This window comes from Pimephales promelas, chromosome 11 (assembly GCF_988280905.1).
Source record: "Pimephales promelas chromosome 11, fPimPro1.hap1.1, whole genome shotgun sequence".
Taxonomy (NCBI): domain Eukaryota; kingdom Metazoa; phylum Chordata; class Actinopteri; order Cypriniformes; family Leuciscidae; genus Pimephales; species Pimephales promelas.
This window is the reverse complement of record NC_142779.1, coordinates 17032129-17052040: the sequence shown is the minus strand read 5'-3', so window position 1 is coordinate 17052040 and position 19912 is coordinate 17032129. Positions and strand designations below refer to the sequence as shown.

Sequence of the window (19912 nt, the reverse complement as noted above, 5' to 3'; positions counted from 1 at the left end):
TGATTTTAATATCGAAAAACAATTTTTCTCTTGTTTAGTGTTGATTCGGTAGGTTAAACAGGCTGGTAATACTGGTGAATGAACTGTAGATGGCGGAAGCGAACCGCTTTGATATTTCAAACTCTCAATCTTCAGTCACTACCTCCAAACTTCCAGAGCTGCGATGAAGTGCTGTCATATTTAAACACAAAGGAAACATGGATTGGAGACGTGTGTGGTGTAACCAAGTAGTAAAACCCGTAGGTATAATAGTTTTATTCTGTTTTCCAGTCGTGTTTTTCCTCAATGGCCCGATGAAAGAATAAGTGACAGTGTTTATGACACATCAAAGCAAGCGATCAGGAAAACAGCCATTCCATTATACCATGTGCTTGGTGCGCACAACTTTGATACTGTATTACTTTTTTCCTGATGATACCATGCCAGCCAAATCTAATTGTTCTTAGTCCTTGAGTTTGCTGCCAAAAGGTTTCTTCCATATGGCATGTTTTCCTCTTCCTCCAAAAGCCCAAAGGAAATCATATTATATTTATGGCGTTATGTCAACCTGGGATTACTGAGGTACTAACTGATATATCCAGTGTTTTATTAATATCCTCTTCTAAGTGTTTTTATCATTAAACTGAATTGCATATCTGATAGGCCTATAGCCTATTATTGTGCTTAGTCCATATGATGTAGTCTGTGGCATGATTTTATTCTTATTTTTAAGTAGTGTATTAAAAAAATTGTTACTTTAGAAGAAGAATTTTATTTATTTATTTATTTAAAAAAAAGGTAAATAAAAGCAGATATGAAACGTATTGCCCGTTTTTCTATTTATTTTCAGTCTGGGGTTATTTTGACCCTAAGGACCATAAACAAAAAAAAAAAAAGCTATAAAATCTGAGATAAAGTTAGAGGTGTTTTTTAATAAAGAAAAATTAAAGCAATGTCAGATTGACCCCATTGATCATTTAAGGGTTAAACTTTTAAAATCTAGATATATAAAACCTCATTCAGAAATTAACTGAATAGTATAACATTCCCTCTGTCATGCGCAAGAAACATGAATCTAGGCTTAAGTGATGAATTACATCATATGCAATACTTCATATTGTAAAATACACATATTGTGCACACCTGGAAGGTTTCAGTGGATCAGCCTGAGCGTTCCTGTGCATGAATCTTAGGTAAGCTTGCTTTTAAAGGCCATTCTTCTGATGATGCTATAAATTAAACTGTCACTTCTTTCCCTTACTTTTTTTTGTTTCTGACCCCCGAAGTTAGATCTTTGCGCAATATGAAGGATAATGTTACTTCTTTGGAGCTTCAGATGATTATTGATTGGTGAGCAAGTGTAGTGCAATGGATAAACCTCAAATGAACTTTTCCTTTTTCACAGAACCCTTCAGGAACCTGACTTGAAATAGATACGGCTACATCGGCTCTGTATATTTTACAGAATTTGTTCCTAATGTCTTGATATGATTTTTCTGTTTATTTTATTGGTATAGTTTTCTATACTATGAACAGAAACTGACGCAAAGCCGACGGTCTATGTGCAAAGCGTTTATTTACAGTGCATTTCAAAACAAACTGAGGATTTAATTAAAATTGTATCCACGTTCCGCTCAGCCATTCACAAAAGCAAAGGAATCTTAACCAAACATTGAAGTTGTTAAAATATACGCAGCGTGTTGTGGCAGATTTTTTTTGTTAGTACATTGTGAATGGATTTTTTAAAAGTCACGTAGGCCCACTGAGAAGAGGCAGAATAACTTATTGCATATCTATAAGAGTTTACGCTTAAACTAAATAACAAAGTTTAAGATACAAAGTTAAACTTGCTGGTGCTGTAAACAGATTTGCTGCATAAAGCAAACACTATTTAAAAAAAAAAGTTATTTTCTATTTTCATTATGTTTTAGTTATAATTTCATTATATTTTAACCAATACATTTGTTTAAAGGTACACTCTAAAAAATACTGGGTTGTTTTATGGACAAACTCAAACATTGGGTAAAAAATGTAATTTAAAAATCTAACCAAATGGCTGGGTTTGTCCATATTTGACCCAAAATTGGGTTAAAACAACCCAGCATTTTTTAGAGTGTATACTATTCTCTGTTAATCTTCCTCTCTGGTGAACTAAGGAATCACTGTGGCTTCATCATTGTGTCAGTGAGCTCAACTTGAGAACTAACACGCAAACAAACTGATTCACATATGAATCACACAGACTAGTTTGATTAATTTAATCAACCTGAATTGGACATAGGTCAAAGTTTTCATCGTTTTTCTTCGTCACTTTGGTGCATTTCTTACATCACTATTTACATTTGCACAACAGGTAATGCAGTTCTCAAAACAATTACAAACTGCAAAACTTAGTTGATAACCTCACTTGCTCAAAATTGATAACTCATTCATCAAAAGCAAGTATCCCTAAGTCCTACACCAGTGTTTATGAACAAGATAGTCAAATGGCTTTGTCATGTTTTCATTATGACAGTTTACTCTGTAAGTGTTTGCCAATGCAAAAAAAGTCAGATCTTGGTGACACCATACCTGAAAATGCTCAAGACAGTCTATTTGCACAGCCATTTGAAAACTACAGTAAAGTTTCACATTACTGTATTGAGTGAGGTACAGTAACTGAGTACAAGACACTTAATATGTATGTTTCACATTTCTACTGCATGGTCTTTCTATGTGATGACTCAAGCAATGAAATGAGGACTATTAGTTTTATATGGAATGACTATTCAGCATTCACAAGTATAGTTAATTTGGACTGATATGCCTTAAGCAAATGATAATGTTATAAAACAGCAGTGAGTTGTATGAAAGCGATTGATGCATGTCCAAAAGCATTTGCAATTTGTTGGAAGGAATGAGAAACTGCTACTATGATGTGCACAAATGACAAAATGTTGTGGAGGTTGAACTAACTGTTGTGAAAATGTAAATAGTGATGTGAGAAATGCACCAAAGCGACTGAGAAAAACTGTAATTTCAGTCTGTTTGTCTAAGCAAACTTGAAATATGTTGCATGACTACTTTTGTGAATCTTTTGATATTTTTGCATCCTTACATTTTGTTAATATTTTAATGTTTATCAGAATTCACTGAAAATGTTTATGGCACTACAGGCCACTGTAAATCTCCTGCCATCATGAACAAATGTGTAAGTATATGACGAAATCACTTAATCACTGCTTTACGTCTCCCTACCCTCTGTGTGAATTCTTTTGAAGGTGGATGAGCAATTAAAACATTTACTCCGCATGTACAGTGGATGAAAAGGGGAAAGCTTGGAGGAGGGAAATGGAAATTTAAGTTTGAATTGCTCCCAGCACAAGTCTTTACAAGTTGCTCCGGGGGAGAGTGTAGTGGAGAAAGCTTGCTCAAATAAACCATGCAGCCACAAATGAATTACCTCAGCAAGTGATATGCTCTTAATGTTGTTTGGAATCAAAGGCTGACCTGTAAAGAGGAATGTAAACTTGCTCCATACTTGGAGGATTTTCCCTGATCTGACTTGCCTGCATATCTGAGCCAGTTATTGAATCTTTAAGATGGTAGCCAACAAATTGGGCAACTACCTGAATAGATGTAATGGCTACGTATGTCCTTAGAAACCTGTTGGTGCTGGTGGATTAAAGTGCAGCGCATGTACATCTTGTAAAAAAAAAAAAAAAAAAAAGTGCAATGCTGCCATGAAAAAATAAATAAATAAATAGTTTGATCATTTTAAGAATAAATAGTTTGATCATTTTTAGAAATAAATGTATTTCCATTTTAAATCAATTATAAATGATAAAAATATATACATTTTGAATAAATTATATATTCTATTTTATAATTGAAATTTTAAATGTAAACATTTGTAAATATTGTTTGAGAATAATAAATTATTGACTATAAAAAAATAATAATAAATGCCTTTATTGAGCAAAAATGGACTGATTGATCAAAAGTGACACTGTGACAGTAAAGTCATTTATAATGTTATGAAATATTTCTATTTTAAATAAATCCTGCAATTATCACAATTTTGTCAGAAATATTAAGCTGCACAATATTAAGCAGGCATGTAACAACATTTATAATAAGAAATGTTTCCTGCGCATCAAATCAGCATATTCAAATGATTTCTGAAGGATCATGTGACACTGAAGACTAGAGTAATGATGCTGAAATTTCAGCTTTGCCATCATCATATTTTTTTAACATACTGAACCCACATTTTTGAATGGCAATTTAAAACCACATAGTAATCAGGATATACTCCCTCCATCCTCCCATTTCTAATATATAACAATAAAAACAAAGAAATATTATCATGTACTAGTTTGTATGTGTATGCGTCGCTGTTTCATGACAGGACTCTAATGTCAGAGCTCGAGTTGGCATCTGCTGCCTATTCCCTGCCCTCTTAATTCAGCACTTCTGAGTCTTGCCAAAATTCCCACAACAGTAGGGGAGATGGAAGACTAATATGTGATTTCTTTGAAGCAAATGAAGTGAACCGAAAGTCTTTTTCTATTTTTTTTTTCTCTTACCTTTTGCTTGCCCTTGTCACCATGGGAACATAATGTGTTTGGAGACCCATGAGTCCCTAAAGATCCTTGCCACCACATCACAGATGCATTGAGCAGTTACCCAGAACTGTGCGTACAAAGCATGTACGTAACAATGGGTGGGCTAGCATGGACCTGCATTCGTGCCCACCCAGCCACAAATGCACAATTTTGGAAACCAACCCGAATAGAAAATCCTGCCTAGACCCCTGACACAAAAATCAACTGGGGCTTTTAATCAGATATTTAAATTTAAGTTGCCATTCTGGGTTATAGTGAGGTACAAAGAAAAAAGGGAAAGTTGATTTAAAAGCATAAGTGAAACTTATAATTTTACAAATGCATTTACATCAAATCTTATTTTAGCTATAAAGCTTTTTTTAATCATTTTTAGGTTTTTATGAAGATGTGAATTTGGAAAATTGAAAATGTTAGTAAGGGATTAGTTGACACTGAAATCATGCATACTGTTAACATCATATTGAAACTGTATTTTAACTTTTGTGAATTGGTCCCATTCACATTTCAATGTAAACTAAGTCGAAAATGTGTTGTCTTTTGTGGTAATAGATGTTGTTTCTTACAACAGGTGTTGTTGAGTTTAATTTGTTCTGAACCTTCAAGACTCTAGATTTAGACTCCAATGAGAAGCCAGCTGTGTTAGTGCTTCTGCTATATCATGTGCAGATAAAAATTTATGAAATCAGAGCTGGGGAACTGTCCTTTGAGATTTATATCTTTTGTGAGATGTCATTATATGGATCCATAGCACCCTGACAGTATAAAGATTAGTTTTAGGGAAGGAAATGAGACTCATACATCTGTAGGCATTCAGCAAAACATTTCCACTTTAATCACATTCTTCATGAACTTCAGTTCAGACAGGCGGATTGTAAAAAGATCACTGGGATAATTCACCCTCTCATATCATAAACAAAACTGCCGGGATCTAATATTTCTGGCTTAGATGTGAGTTACAAATGCAGTAAAAATGCACAAAATGTTTATGTGACCAAATGGATGGACTTCCTGTAAAAATAATTTAGCTTTCTATTTCATATTAAGGTCTCGATTCACAGGGATTAATTGTTTATACACTGGGGATAATCACTTGTTCCTGATTGCACAATTACGTTTACTGATTGGACATTTATCAACAGCTGACTCTGCCGTTCACTGTACTTGTATTGACATAATTTACTCTGAAATTGCATCATAACATGTCTTCTCTAAGGCTCATGTCCTTTCTTCTTGTATGGTAGTAATTAAAGTCCTCAGTCTTCGTATGGAATGGCTACAGAGAACAGTTTGCCATGATTTTGATGATGATAAATGACTTGAGCACTTGCTTCATATTTAGCTTGGATGAGTTGGTAGCATCACGTCCATTAGCTAAGCGGTATTGAGTTAAAAAAACATCTGTAAGTGATTTAGCAATTGAAGGGACCATTATATCCTCTTCTGAACTAATGCTCGCATCTGATGTGTTGACAGGGCATGAAGGTGTGGAGACCGCTGGCGTTGAGGTGTCGGCATCAGACTGCAATTCACTCTCTCTGGAGTCAATCTCACAGGGCTCTAATCATCCACTGCATGTGTGACAGTTTACTGGAACCGATCTGGCCACTATCACATCATAGCCCCAGTTGTGTAAGAAAAAGCATCTGTGTTCAAAATAATGATTAACCTGATGAGTAGACATGTGGGCAGGCTGGTGAAAATGTGTCTGGAATTCCATTTGTGTGTGTGTTCAATGTTTGCTGTATTTTTTTCAGAAATGGCATCGGGGATCCCACTCCCAGGCAGAGCTCCGGGGGGTTGCAGTTTCCAGTTTGGAGGAGTCGAAGGTCTGAGATTAATAACCACAGAAATGAGCGTACAACCAAAACACAACATGTCCGTCCAAGCTGCTGTCTGGTACAGGTACAGATGCATAATACAGTGAAGGCAAGGGCTTAGTACCTGTTAGAAGAAGGACAAAGCAACTGCTGCGTCATAATGCAATAGTTCACCCTATCTGTTGAAATTAGTAACTTTGATATTATGCCATTAATAAATCATTTGTTTCCCATATAAGAAATAATGATATATGTGTTAGAACAAATGAGTTTGAGTTAATGATTACAGTTTCTTTTTGGTGTAAAACAGTTGTTACTGGGACAGGACCAGTTCAAAAGCTACACGTTTGTACCTTATTTATCTCTAAAGGGTGAAACATATTAGTATTAGTACCTTTTTAGGGGTATTGTCCCAGTGACAGTTTTTGTACCCTTTTTCGGAGAGTGTAGCATTTGAATTGCATTCAATTTGAGGTATTTAGTAGTCAATTATAATTTAGATTTTAGATTTATCTCCGTTCCCTGTTTTTCTGATATGAGGTCAGCTTTGTGAAAGTATGTGGAGAAATATATAAGTAAGACTGCATATATAGATGTTCCATCAGATCAGTGTGTTCAATGCGGCTCTGGCACTTTTATAGTCTTGCAGACAGGCCTTATGTTCCTTTGGTAGGAAACATGCTTTCACTGAGTTTCCTTTCTCTCCTGTGTGCCACCTTCCGTTTGTGTTCATGTCTCCCTTTATGAGAATGAATTCACTGTGTCAACACTATTAATGAGCCGTCACGCCTCCCTGAGCCGACTGACATACTCTTTGAGTTCTAAAGAATCAAATGAATCATAAGCATATTGTGGGCTAAGGCTTATTTATGATTTAGCTGCAAATGCCACTGATAGATAGATAGATAGATAAATAGATAGATAGATAGATAGATAGATAGATAGATAGATAGATAGATAGATAGATAGATAGATAGATAGATAGATAGATAGATAGATAGATAGATAGATAGATAGATAGATATTTTCAACGCATTCTCACCCCAAGGCGTCACCTTTGACCATGCTTCAATATTTGACGTTTTAGGCGCCCTTTAGCGTCACTTACATGACGCGATCCTACGGCGTCATCTAACTGACGCTAAAGGAAAGCGTCAGTTAGAGGACGCGGTTAGGTTTAGGTGTGGGGTGGGGGTAGGGTACACGCGATCCTAGGGCGTCATCTAACTGACGCTAAAGGGCGCCTAAAGCGTCAGATATTGAAGCATGTCTAAATGCTTCCCAAGGCGTCAGTTAAGTGACGCCTTGGGGGTGAGAATGGGCTGATATTTTAAATAAATCTTTTTATTGTTATTAATTAGTATTTTGTTCAGTCATATCTTAGTTTATTTATTTTCATTAGGACACTGGTCAGCTTGTGACCTGGGAAGGTAATTCAAACTGAGTCACTTGTTTTTCTCTCCCAGAATCGTTATTTTTGGCACAATATTTAGTATCTAAAAGCAAATGCATGCAATCCCAGGATATTTACATTAATTTAAAGAGGCTAAATCTGTTGCAATAGGCTAAATCTTAAAATAAGTCGAACTTAACCAAGTTCATTCTACTTTGAATCAAACTCATAGAATCAGAAAGCATTACTATTATTACTTCCAGACAATTTCTTTAATATACATTATCAGATTTTCTTTATTTCATCTATATGTAAAAGGTTTTAGAGTATGCATAATTTTCTAATGTTAACAGTGTCTGTCCGTGACTGATTATTCATACTTTTTTTTCCCCCCTTCATAAACACAAGCATGTAGCACTATTGGGGAAAGAGGCGTCTTGATGCATTACAGAAAGCTCAAGTAATTACAGGCTTTGCTATTACATTTATGAGAATAATTAGCATTTTACAGTAAGCAAGAGAACTGGGTCTTCATCATTCAGAAGTGCTGATGCTCGGGCAGCTGTGAAAAACTTGAGGAGTTCATTGCCCTGATATTACCTTGCCCCTCTATTATCTCTAATGAGACAAACAGATGTGTGTGGCATTGTTTTTTACAGCAGTGCAGTGACTTATTCAGCAAAAATAAAGCGTCCCAATGGAGATCCCATGCATAGAGTACAGGAAATGTAACTGTGGTAGGTTGCAACACAGAAGTAGCCCTGGTCTGATGCTTACATCCTTTTTGTAAAAAGGTTATTTTGTTGAGGAAAACAAACTGATGCGGTGTCTTTGCAGTTTGGAGAGGTCAGTGTTTCTTTTTTTGGCTGTTTTCTCAAGCATTGACCTTGGGTTTGGACAATTAGTCTATGCTATTGAACAGGGACAGACCTGAGCTTTCAATCAAGACTTGCGCTTTTTGTTTTCCCAGAATTCAGCGAGAGACAAAGGTCTCGGGTCAAAAGAACTGTCCCCCCGTATCGTTCTGTCTTTTGCCCATGTCAGCTGGTGGAGCCACTGATATTTTCTAAAGTCTGGAAGAGACTGAAGGCTCACAGATTGACTGTCTGGCCCAGGGCAGAACACATACATGGGTCTTGAGGTTGATGTTATTTAACTCAGGGGGCCAAATCAGAAAATGAGCAGTCACAGATCATTTACAAGAGACCTTAAAAGTTCAACCAAGCACCAATCCAAAGTTCTGTCCTCACTTCCAGCATTAGTACATTTTTCAGTGTGCCCCGCTTGGACGCTGAAACAGATGCTGCTTTTGTCAAGCACAAGAAAAATGCTGGTAGATGTTTTATAAAATAGAAAAAATATATAATTTGGAAGTATAATAGAGGACATTCTGCCTTGGATCTTGTTCATGTTTCTGCATGTTTAGAACTGGCATGTTCATAATACATAACCAGTGGCTTTTGTGCACAGTTGCTGGGCCTAGCCCCACAAGGGTGGCTATGCTATATTAATATATTTGCCTAAATATTTAGGGTGCTGCATTCCAGCATGTAGATGAAGACAGTGTTGTCAGTTAAGCAACTAGAGAGACCAGACCTCAGCTAGACTTCTAGGGTTCAAACTTAATTTGTTTCAACACAATAAAGTCATGTTCTACAATGGTTGTAATGTCATACAGAATTAAGGTTGAAGCTGTGCAACCTTCTTTTAGCGGCCCAGGGGGAAGACCTGTTTAACACTTAAATGAGTTTAACCAGCTACAAATCTCCCCTGACAGAGTCACAGCCTGTGAAAGGTCCAATTGCTTTCGTTTTTATCATTTTATATAGCCTATTGTGCATGAAAACTGGAGCTTTCAGAAATCAACTGCAGGTCATGCAAGACGTATTGAGATGGATCTCGCATCTTACTTAAATTTGTATCAGTTGCACAATCACCTCTGGGAGAAACATGATGCTCTTCATCATTTTTTTGAAGGGACATTGTGTAATGTGGAATATCAGGAATTCGAGTAATAAAGTCAAGAATCAGCTGGCCACATTTAATAATAGTTTGAAAACGTGAACAGAATGTGCTGTATTTTTTAGAAGGTATGTATGGCAAAGGTCTAAGATTAAAGTGTCTTTTGCCTTTGACATCTTATAGGTTCACTGCACCCGAGGATTATAAAGAAATAAGTTTGCGTAATCAAAAGTAAACAGTAAATCGAAATTGGAGGGAATGATTAATGGTTCTTTGGAGGGCATACATTCTAGTTATGTAATGTTCATTTACTGTGTTACGGAATGTCCAAAACTGACCACTGGATTCCTTTGGACAGATTTGAGACAAACACAGTGCAAGAAAGTCCCAAAGCCCAAAAAGCATTACCTGCTCTGTGTGTTACATGACTGTCAACACCTTTGTTGTTTTATTTCAATAAAACGTGACTAAGAGGAATACAATATATGTACTTTTAGTTTTCTAGCAGTCAGGAAGGAAATCATGTTGACATGGGTTGGATTGGCATTACAAACAGAGCATGTTCTTGGCTTCATTCTTTGTTTTTCTTCCTTGGCACCCAACGTAGCTGCTGTCAGCACCTGGACAAGCACCTGGTGCCAGTTAGGTTCAAATAGATCATTGTAAATTCCGGGCTGTACCTTCATTCATTCACAAAAAAAAAAAAAATCTTTGCAGGAAAACCACTTGAGTGGTTTCCTTTTCCCAGGACCCTTGTTATCATGCTTTAGGCCTGGTGACATTGCATTTGTATAATGTCAGCTTACACTGCACTTCCTAATTTACTTTTAGCAGCAAGAGTTTATTTCTTGCAATTTGTCCTTTTTGGCAGACGATCATTTAAACCTATTGGGACTTCCTTTTTTTTTTAACAGTCTTGCTGGTTTTAGTTGAATCTAATCAAGTGAAGGATATGTGAACTCTGGGTTCTGCTGTGACTTGGCGAAGATTTCTGAGAAAATTGTTTTTGTGATGAATCAGATCATATGTCAAATTCAGTGCACTAATAATTTGACTGAACTCACAACAAGTGTGGAGGGAATAGCAGCTCTTTTCTGGGTAACTAAATAGCCCAGAGTAGAACTGCAGACATAGAACACTCCTCAATATATTATTTATGTACATGGAAAAGGTTATTATAAAGAGACGGTTGTATGATCACTTCATAAATATGCCCACTTGCTGCTATTCGTTTTGACGAAAAGAAAGAAATATTTATTTTTGCACATTATCCTTCAAAACAATTATGAATTTGTACATAGCAGTGAGAACAAAGGTCAAGAAGACTGCCTATAACATACTCAATGAACATAACTGACTTTTTCACATGTAAAAAGTCAGTTATGTTCATTAAGTATGTTTTTGCGAAAATGCCTTGTTGATGCTAGAGGCCAGAGGAGAACAGGCCGACTGATTCAAGCTGATAGAAGAGCAACTTTGACTGAAATAACCGCACAGACACTCGCACAGACCAGGCAAAAATGTTGCCTGGTCTGAGTCTTGATTTCTGTTGAGACATTCAGATGGTAGAGTCAGAATTTGGTGTAAACAGAATGAGAACATGGATCCATCATGCCTTGTTACCATTGTACAGGCTGGTGGTGGTGGTGTAATGGTGTGGGGGATGTTTTCTTGGAACACTTTAGGCCCATTAGTGACAATTGGGCACCTGAGCATTGTTTCTGATCATGTCCATCCCTTTATGGCCACCATGTACCCATCCTCTGATGGCTACTTCCAGCAGGATAAAGCACCATGTCACAAAGCTGGAATCATTTCCAATTGGATTTCTTGAACATGACAATGAGTTCACTGTACTAAAATGGCCCCCACAGTCACCAGATCTCAACCCAATAGAGCATCTTTGGGATGTGGTGGAACGGGTGCTTCGTGCCCCGGATGTGCATCCCACAAATCTCCATCAACTGCAAGATGCTATCCTATCAATATGGGCCAACATTTCTAAAGAATGCTTTCAGCACCTTGTTGAATCAATGGACTGAAAGGTGAAAGTGGGTCAAAAACAGTATCAATAGTGTTCCTAATAATCCGTTAGGTGAGTGTGTGTGTGTATGTATGTATATATATATATATATATATATATATATATACACAGTGTATTTATCAGTGTTTCCCCTACCATTGTTTTAGGGGGCGTCCCGTTTTGAACTAAACATTATATATATATATATATATATAGTAAATAAAATGAACTCAACTACACTCTATCAGTTTTGCACTGTTACATTTGATAATTAGAGTGACAGACAGCAGGTCAGGATGTGACATGTTATATTTGGACAAAATGGAAAATGGAAACCACTGTATAGTGTGGTATACAGTTGTCCATTGACTGATCTAAGGCCTTCAGGGCACTGAAGTCTTTATTCTATACTTTATATCATATAAACTGTTGAGAATATAGTCGCCACCCTTCATTCTCCCTATTGACAGCAGTCAGGCCTCCAGGGCATTGGCCGGTAACGAGATTCTCAGAGACTAAATGTAAAGCCATAGAGTCTGTTTAGCTGAATCTGATAGAATAGATCCTGTTCATGTCAATGAGAGGTGAGAAGTTGGGGACAAATGTTCTATTGGGTTTCCATTCCAAACACTACAGATTTCAACTCATATGTGAGGACCAGATGTTTTGCCACAGGGATGGAGTACATTTCTCATCTAGAACCGCACAGGAACGTACACATTTCTTTGAGAATGTGCCAGAAAGGGCTTAATTTCTTTTGTAAAAATGTCTACCTCTACTCATATTCACAAAACACATTTTTCCTTCTTGATAAATAAGAGGAGGTGGATTTTATTTTTTTCCTGTTTAGGTGAAATATAGCAATTGGCTGTGTCTTTGCTTTATTTGTGCAATCATTCTATTCTTGTATAAATTTCATCAAAGTGTCTGGGTTCGAGTTTGCCGCTCACAGCTAGTTTTTCAAGTGAAGTCATTCAAACCATTCCCAGGTTCGTAGAAGCTGACTGTAGTTTCAGCAAGAGATTTCTGTAAAAACTGCAAACCTAGTCATTTGTATTGTAAGCTTTCTGATAATTCTACATTGTGTTTTTGCATATGCAGGAATGTGTTATCTATTATATTCTTTGACCTTTCACAAAGAAAAAAATGCTGAACATGGAATTTGCAAGTAAAACTTGACAGAGAACCAAAATCCATCAGTCTCTATCAGATTAGACCAAACATTGACTACAATCTTTACTAATCCCATGGGGCCAGAGAAAAATATATGTGGCACACTGTTACCCCTTCCAACATTAGATTTAGTTTTGCTTGCTTAAGGTATGTGTATATAATGTGTGGGGCCCTTTATGCTGACAATATATTATTCTGTCAGTTGGTCTTTTTTCCCATGATCTACTCATGTTTAGAGTATCAGGAAAGCAATGGAGTTAGAACACATTGGTCAGTTCAGTCTAGCATTATTTTGTAAGTTGTTAAATATAATATATAAAACCCCAAACCAAATTAATTTTATTAAACCTTTTATTAGCTGACAAAAGTACAAAGAAATATTTTTCCAATGTTTTCACTGACCAACATAATTATAGTTTGTAAATATGATCAAATTTTGATTTTGATGGCTGCAACACACCCCAAAAAGGTTGGGACAAAGACCAAATAAAAGTGAAAAGATTGTCCAAATTAGATTATCCAACTATTTTGAAACTGTCCACAATGAGCAGGTGAATTGGTAATAGTTGAGGGTATCATGTTTGGGTATAAAAGTGCTTCTCAATTTGTGCCAAATATCTTGAGAGAATTGTCAAGCAATTAAAAAATCAAGTTTCTCAATGCAAGATTGCAAAGCATTTATGCTTTTCATTATCTTCCATACATAATATTGTCACAAGATTCAGGGAATCAAGAGAAAAGTCTGTGTTGGGTAAGGCAGTAGACCTTTGTTAAATATGCGTTACCTTTGAGCCCTCAGATGGCATTGCACAAGATACCATCATGCTACTCTGTCAAATACAGCCACATGTGCTCAGGAGTGATTTGGAAAACCATTTTCACACGCAAGGAGAAAGCTTTACATCAGTTCTATGTGGAGATGCCGACAAGTTCTCTGGGCCTGAGCTCATCTCAGATGGTCTAGAAGAAAGTGGAAATGTCTGCTGTGGTCAGATGAATCCATGTTTCAGCTTATTTTCGGGAGAAATTGGAATCGAGCTCTCAGTCCCAAAGACGAAATGGACCAACCAGACTTTCGCCAGCGTCAGTTGCAAAAGCAAACATCTTTCCTGGTATTCAGGTGCATCATTGCAAACTGTGTGGGTAACTTACAATATTGTGAAGGTACCATTAACATGGAGGCATATATTTGGATTGTACAGAGACATAAACTGCCATCAAGATGACATCTTTCATGGGAAGCAACACAATGCCAGGCCTCATTCTGCACATACTACAACTGAGTGGTTAGACACTCTGCACCATAGAAGGGGTGTGCCTGCCTGTTTACTGTAGTCCAGATATGTCTCTTATGGAAAATGTATGACCCATCATGAAAAGCAGAATCAGGCAATAATGACCACTGACTGTTGAGCGGCTGTGTTGTATCAGACAAGATTGGGCAAATATTCTACTAGCAAAACTCAACCAATTAGTATGCTCAACTCCAAAATGATTCTAAAGTGTAATTAAAAGGATCTCTGTGGTCTTTTTAAAAGTGGTCTCTGTCCCAACTTTTTTTGGGGTGTATTGCAACCATCAAAATCCAAATTTGTTCATATTTACAAAATACAATTATGTTGGTCAGTGAAACATTGGAAAACGTGTACCTTTGTCAGTTAAAAAAGGTTAACAGATTCTTGATTTTATTGCATTTTACAAAACGTTTAAACTTTTTTCTGATTTGGGGTTGTATTTGGAATATCTTGCCATATGAAAGTCAAACTTTCCTTCTGATGAATTTGACCTTATGTACTTTGGTGAAGGAGTTTGGATAAATAAATGTACCTTCGATGTGCCCTGCTGGTCATCTCTGCAGTACTTCCTGTCCGACCTCTAACAGGTAGCTGGATATCCCGCCCTTATACTGTTGACTCAGCTGGGCTTAGTGAAATGTTTCTATTTGAGCACACTGAGTAATGCAGGTCCAATTTGTAATGCTGCTAAAAAGGTTGCAGCCTTACCAAACAAGCTGTAAGCCCTGCTTTATTATCCTTCACACCTTTAGACCAGCACAAAGCTCTTTAAAGAGAATCTAACTCATGAAAACAAGCTTCTGCTCTGAGGCCCTCTTATGAGCGTGTGAAATCCCTGAGCATTGGTGTTTTTAGAAGCCCAAGCATACAGAGGCAAAGGTCAGAAGACCTTGGAGGTCCCATACACGAGGTTGCCCCACAGATATTTTGCTGGGGCTTGAAAGGAGTCGATACTTCCTCCCAATTTCTTGTATGGGATAAAGAGAGGAGTTTTACCGGGAGGCTTAAAAAGGTTTTTATTTTAATTTTTTTATGGTAAACCTAATTGATTTTATGCTTTGTATTAATACACTTTGGATTAGTTTTGATGTTTATGCAAAAGTAACACAAGGGTCTAAATCAGGTTGAGCGGATTCATCAAATGCTGTAACACTACAACATTTCCCACCTAAATTTGTTTAAACTTTAAATGTAATCTGTGCTTAAACTCTTGAAGTGGTTCTTTTTTTTTTTTAAAGATTAAACATAATAAATCTCCAAAACTGAAGGTTCTAATATGTTTTCCCTCACTTCTGTTGAAATAACAAGAGTTTCATTCCTCTTCCGGTGGCCGCTTTCTAAATTAATCACTCTCAACAGGTAACTTTCAGTGGGCGATCATGATGAATAGCACCAACTCTATTAAAGTAAAACACTGGTGATTAATAACATCCCCAGACTTCACATACAGAGCAAGACAAATACACATCTCTCCTGACCTCTTGCCGTTCAGGGTGAAATCATAACCTTCCTCTCCTCTGCACACACACAGCAATCAAAACAAACTAAACCGTAAGCTGGGGAACATTGAAAATCTAAAGCATGCACACTCTGCAAAAGTGAAACTTATCACCCTTTGAATGTTTAAAGTGATTGGATCACACTCTTCTATTGTAAAAGTGAATGGTGACTACGGTCTTTAATCTGAGGTAAAGAATGAAATTATAGTCCAGTCATTTTAAGCCAAAATGGTGTCAATCTAGAACAAATTGCAACAGAAGCAAACTCAGCTGATTTTGTATCCTCATGTCATGAGTAAGGTAAAAAATCTCCAAAGAATCGCATTGGGCAAAGTTTCGAAAAAGACCCAAATAGCCTATTCATTCGTTTTCTCACGTGAATAGGGTAAAACTTTTAACCTTTAGATATCATCGTGAAAATTACTGAGTTGATTTCTTGCATCAAGACAAACAAAAAACTAAAGTTTTTTTTTTTAATTGTTTGTTAACATGGGCAAACTGTGCAAAATCTAACTACGTATGTGCTAATTTGCATAAATAACACAACATATCTAAACATTGGGTATAGCCAGGTGACATCTTTGGTCGTACATTTGGTTGGTCTATAATTTCACTGTTTTAACTTGTAAAAAAACGAAGAAAAGAAACCAGCTTTACATCATTGATTTGGAAGTATCAGGCAAGCTTTTTTGTGTCAAAATAATATGTTGGTCATATTGTATTTGTAACCAAGTAATAAGCTTCTACAAACTTCTACAAAGAATGTGGAAAAGCTTTAGTCTTTTAGTGTGCACTTGTACTTTTAATCAGTACAGCTGCGCTCTCTTTTCAATTCTGCTAAATTCCCTTTAATGACGGTTTACCATTTGAGAAATTAGTAGTCAGTTGTGTTTGCTGGATCTCATTCTGGTTGCTAGCAGCTAGAAGTGTTCTTTCCACAATTATTGTAAACATATGATGCGTTTTGCTTACAGAACCCTTTCAATGCATTCCATATGGCTTCCTTGATGCAGTTTGGTTATCGGTAGCCACATGATCGCCTTTGAACCGATTAAGCAGGTCACGCAGGAAGCAGTGTGTATTTCAGAACACATTTATCATAAAGTATCTGATCTCTGCGGTCTCATCCGGTTTTAGTGTCAAGAGCACAAATGAGCTCAAGGCCCAGAACAACAAGCAACATAAACAGCTTTCAGTGTTCTCAGTGGGGTGGCTGCTCGTTTATCTCTCTCAGTGAAGCAATCGCTTGGTGAAATATTTTCACAACTGTTTGTTCAGTGTGGGGCATTAATGGGTCATTTGGTCATTTATCTGTTCTCTGCATTTCTAGTTGAGATTCGTTGTTGTCAAAATCATACGATCTGTGAAAAATAGTTACTAGTTGTGGATGACTTGATGTCAGACCTCAGGCTGATTACTAATCTCTGCTTTAGCTCAGCACTAAGGGAGCTAGAATGATTCTGTCATTCAGGAATTCACTGGAAACCTTTACGGTCTTGTAACAAACAATCTAATAAAAGGAAACTGAACTTTTCCACTTTGTAGTGAATATTTAATCCGCTTTTTCATTTGTCATTTAAACGATCTTTTCAGATTGATCAGTCCTGAAATATCACCGATCATTTAGTATTATGTATATTCATGCATATACTCTCAATTATCATACATATTATAACATGAGTTTTATTATTTGACATAATCTTAAGCTTTTTTATTGTTAAAAGATAATGTTATTAAATAAATTATTTATAATATAGTATAACTTTTTATTTTTTATAATTTTTTTTATAATTTAACTATATAACTAAATGTAACTATATGACAAGGTGTAACTATTTAAAAAAAATCTAAACTTATGTAGCCTATATATGTGAATACTAAGTATATATATATATATATATATATATATATATATATATTAGAGATATGCCAATACTGATATTCAGAATGATAACTGCCAATGCCAACATGATGATTTTCTGAAGGAAAAAAAAAAATCACTCCCAAGTCCCAACTGAAAACTATACAGGGAACCCTCTCATTACATATTACTATAATATTAGAGGTTCGAATTAAAAACTATATTCAACTGCTCCTTATTTTTGGATATATGGTGGGGAGAACAAATATTTAATACACTGCTGATTTTGCAGGTTTTCCCACTTACAAAGCATGTAGAAGTCTGTAGTTTTTTAAATCTTCAACTGTGTGACTGAATCTAAAACTAAAATCCAGAAAATCACATTGTATGATTTTGAAGTAATTCTTTTGCATTTTATTGCATGACACAAGTATTTGATCACCTACCAACCAGTAAGAATTCCGGCTCTCACAGACCTTTTTCTCTTTAAGAAACCCTCCTGTTCTCTTCTCATTACCTGTATTAACTGCACCTAACCCGTTACCTGTATAAAAGACACCTGTCCACACTCTCAATCAAACAACAGACCTGTCCACACTCTCAATCAAACAACAAACAACGCCGAGACGAGAGAGAGCTGTGTAAGGACATCAGATAAAATTGTAGACCTGCACTAGGCTGGGATTACTAGACTAGTAACTAGGCTTGACAATAGGCAAGCAGCTTGGTGAGAAGGCAACAACAGTTGGCGCAATCATTAGAAAATGGAAGAAGTTCAAGTTGACGGTCAATCTACCTCCATGCAAGAGCCTCAGACACTGTAAGGTGAGATATCAGCCCAGAACTACACGGCAGGACCTGGTCAGTGACCTGAAGAGAGCTGGGACCACAATCTCAAAGAAAGCCATTAAGTAACACACTACGCCGTCATGGATTAAAATTTTGCAGCGCACATAAAGTCCCCTTGCTCAAGTCAGCGCATGTCCAGGCCCGTCTGAAGTTTGCCAATGACCATCTGGATGATCCAGAGGAGGAATGGGAGAAGATCATGTGGTCTGATGACACAAAAATAGACCTTTTTGGCCTAAACTCCACTCGCCGTGTTTGGAGGAAGGATGAGTACAACCCCAAGAACACCATCCCAACTGTGAAACATGGAGGTGGAAACATCATATGCTTCTCTGCAAAGAGGACAGGAGGACTGTACCATAAACGGGATGAGGGATATATCGTGAGATCAATCTGAGATCTATATTTAAGACAACAAGCTTATGCTAAGCAGTGTTGTGCAAGTTACTTCCAAACTGTAATACATTAGGTATTACTTGTTACTGTTATTTAAAAGTAATTCATTACCTTACAATATTACTGTCCCAGAATTGTAATGCGTTACATTACTCATGTATTACTTTTGAGTTACTTTCACCAAAATAACTAAGTAGAACTTAACTTTTGGGCTGTAACGATATGCAATATGAAACCGAAATCGCGATTCGCCACACGACTCAGATCCACGAACCTACAGAATCGCGACACACCTCTTCCAACTCCCAGCGTTATTCTCCTTACCGTCCAGATCCAATGCTGCCTTATCTTTAAATTAGGCTATTAGTATTATTTGAAGTTAACATTATAAAATACGTAGACCTACACCACAAAACTAGTTGAGGATAAATTATTTAAAATTGGGGAAGTCCAGCATTATGGACATGACATTTGCAGTCAAAACTTGAAATAAAAATTTTCAGAAAATTCATGTATTGAAACGTATATAGGCTACTTCCTTAAAGGACTCCAGACATTAGACAAATATCAGTCTGTGTTTTATTTTTAATATTAGGGAAAAGACACATTCATGCGTGACAAAAAAATAGGAGGCAAAATATATTTTTTGTAATTCTGTTAATTACACTGCGCAAATCAGATGAGGAAGGGTTGGCTCTCCAGTCTCCATAGAACTTAAAATATTCATTTTATTTTAGTTTTCATATTCGCATTTATGAGGAAAAAACAATGTTACAGACGCGACCGCTCTGAACTGGCACTAAAAGACTGCTTTAAAACTTTCACATAGTCTGTTGCCTTTAAGAAGTAAAAGCAGACAATACACTGTAATACAACTGTAATACAAGCCTCACTGAACATGTAACGAGTAAAATATTACTGAAAATTGATTAGTAATGCCTTACACTACTGCGTTACAGCAAAACGTAATATGTTACTGTAATGTATTACTTTTGTAATGCGTTACTCCCAACACTGATGCTAAGCATATGTCGCTGGCTCTAAATAAACCATTTCCT

The 19912-nt window shown here is 36.5% G+C and overlaps 1 long non-coding RNA gene across 2 annotated transcripts; it reads left to right on the top strand.

The window, feature by feature from the left end:
• Nucleotides 1-127: 127 nt before the first annotated feature.
• Nucleotides 128-6480, top strand: LOC148977158 (uncharacterized). Of its 2 annotated transcripts, none has more exons than XR_016145648.1 (3): nucleotides 128-239; nucleotides 6060-6215; nucleotides 6341-6480. It is a non-coding gene; the product is annotated as an uncharacterized LOC148977158 (long non-coding RNA). The 2 variants fall into 2 exon arrangements; XR_016145647.1 differs by having other exon boundaries at nucleotides 130-243.
• Nucleotides 6481-19912: the final 13432 nt, after the last annotated feature.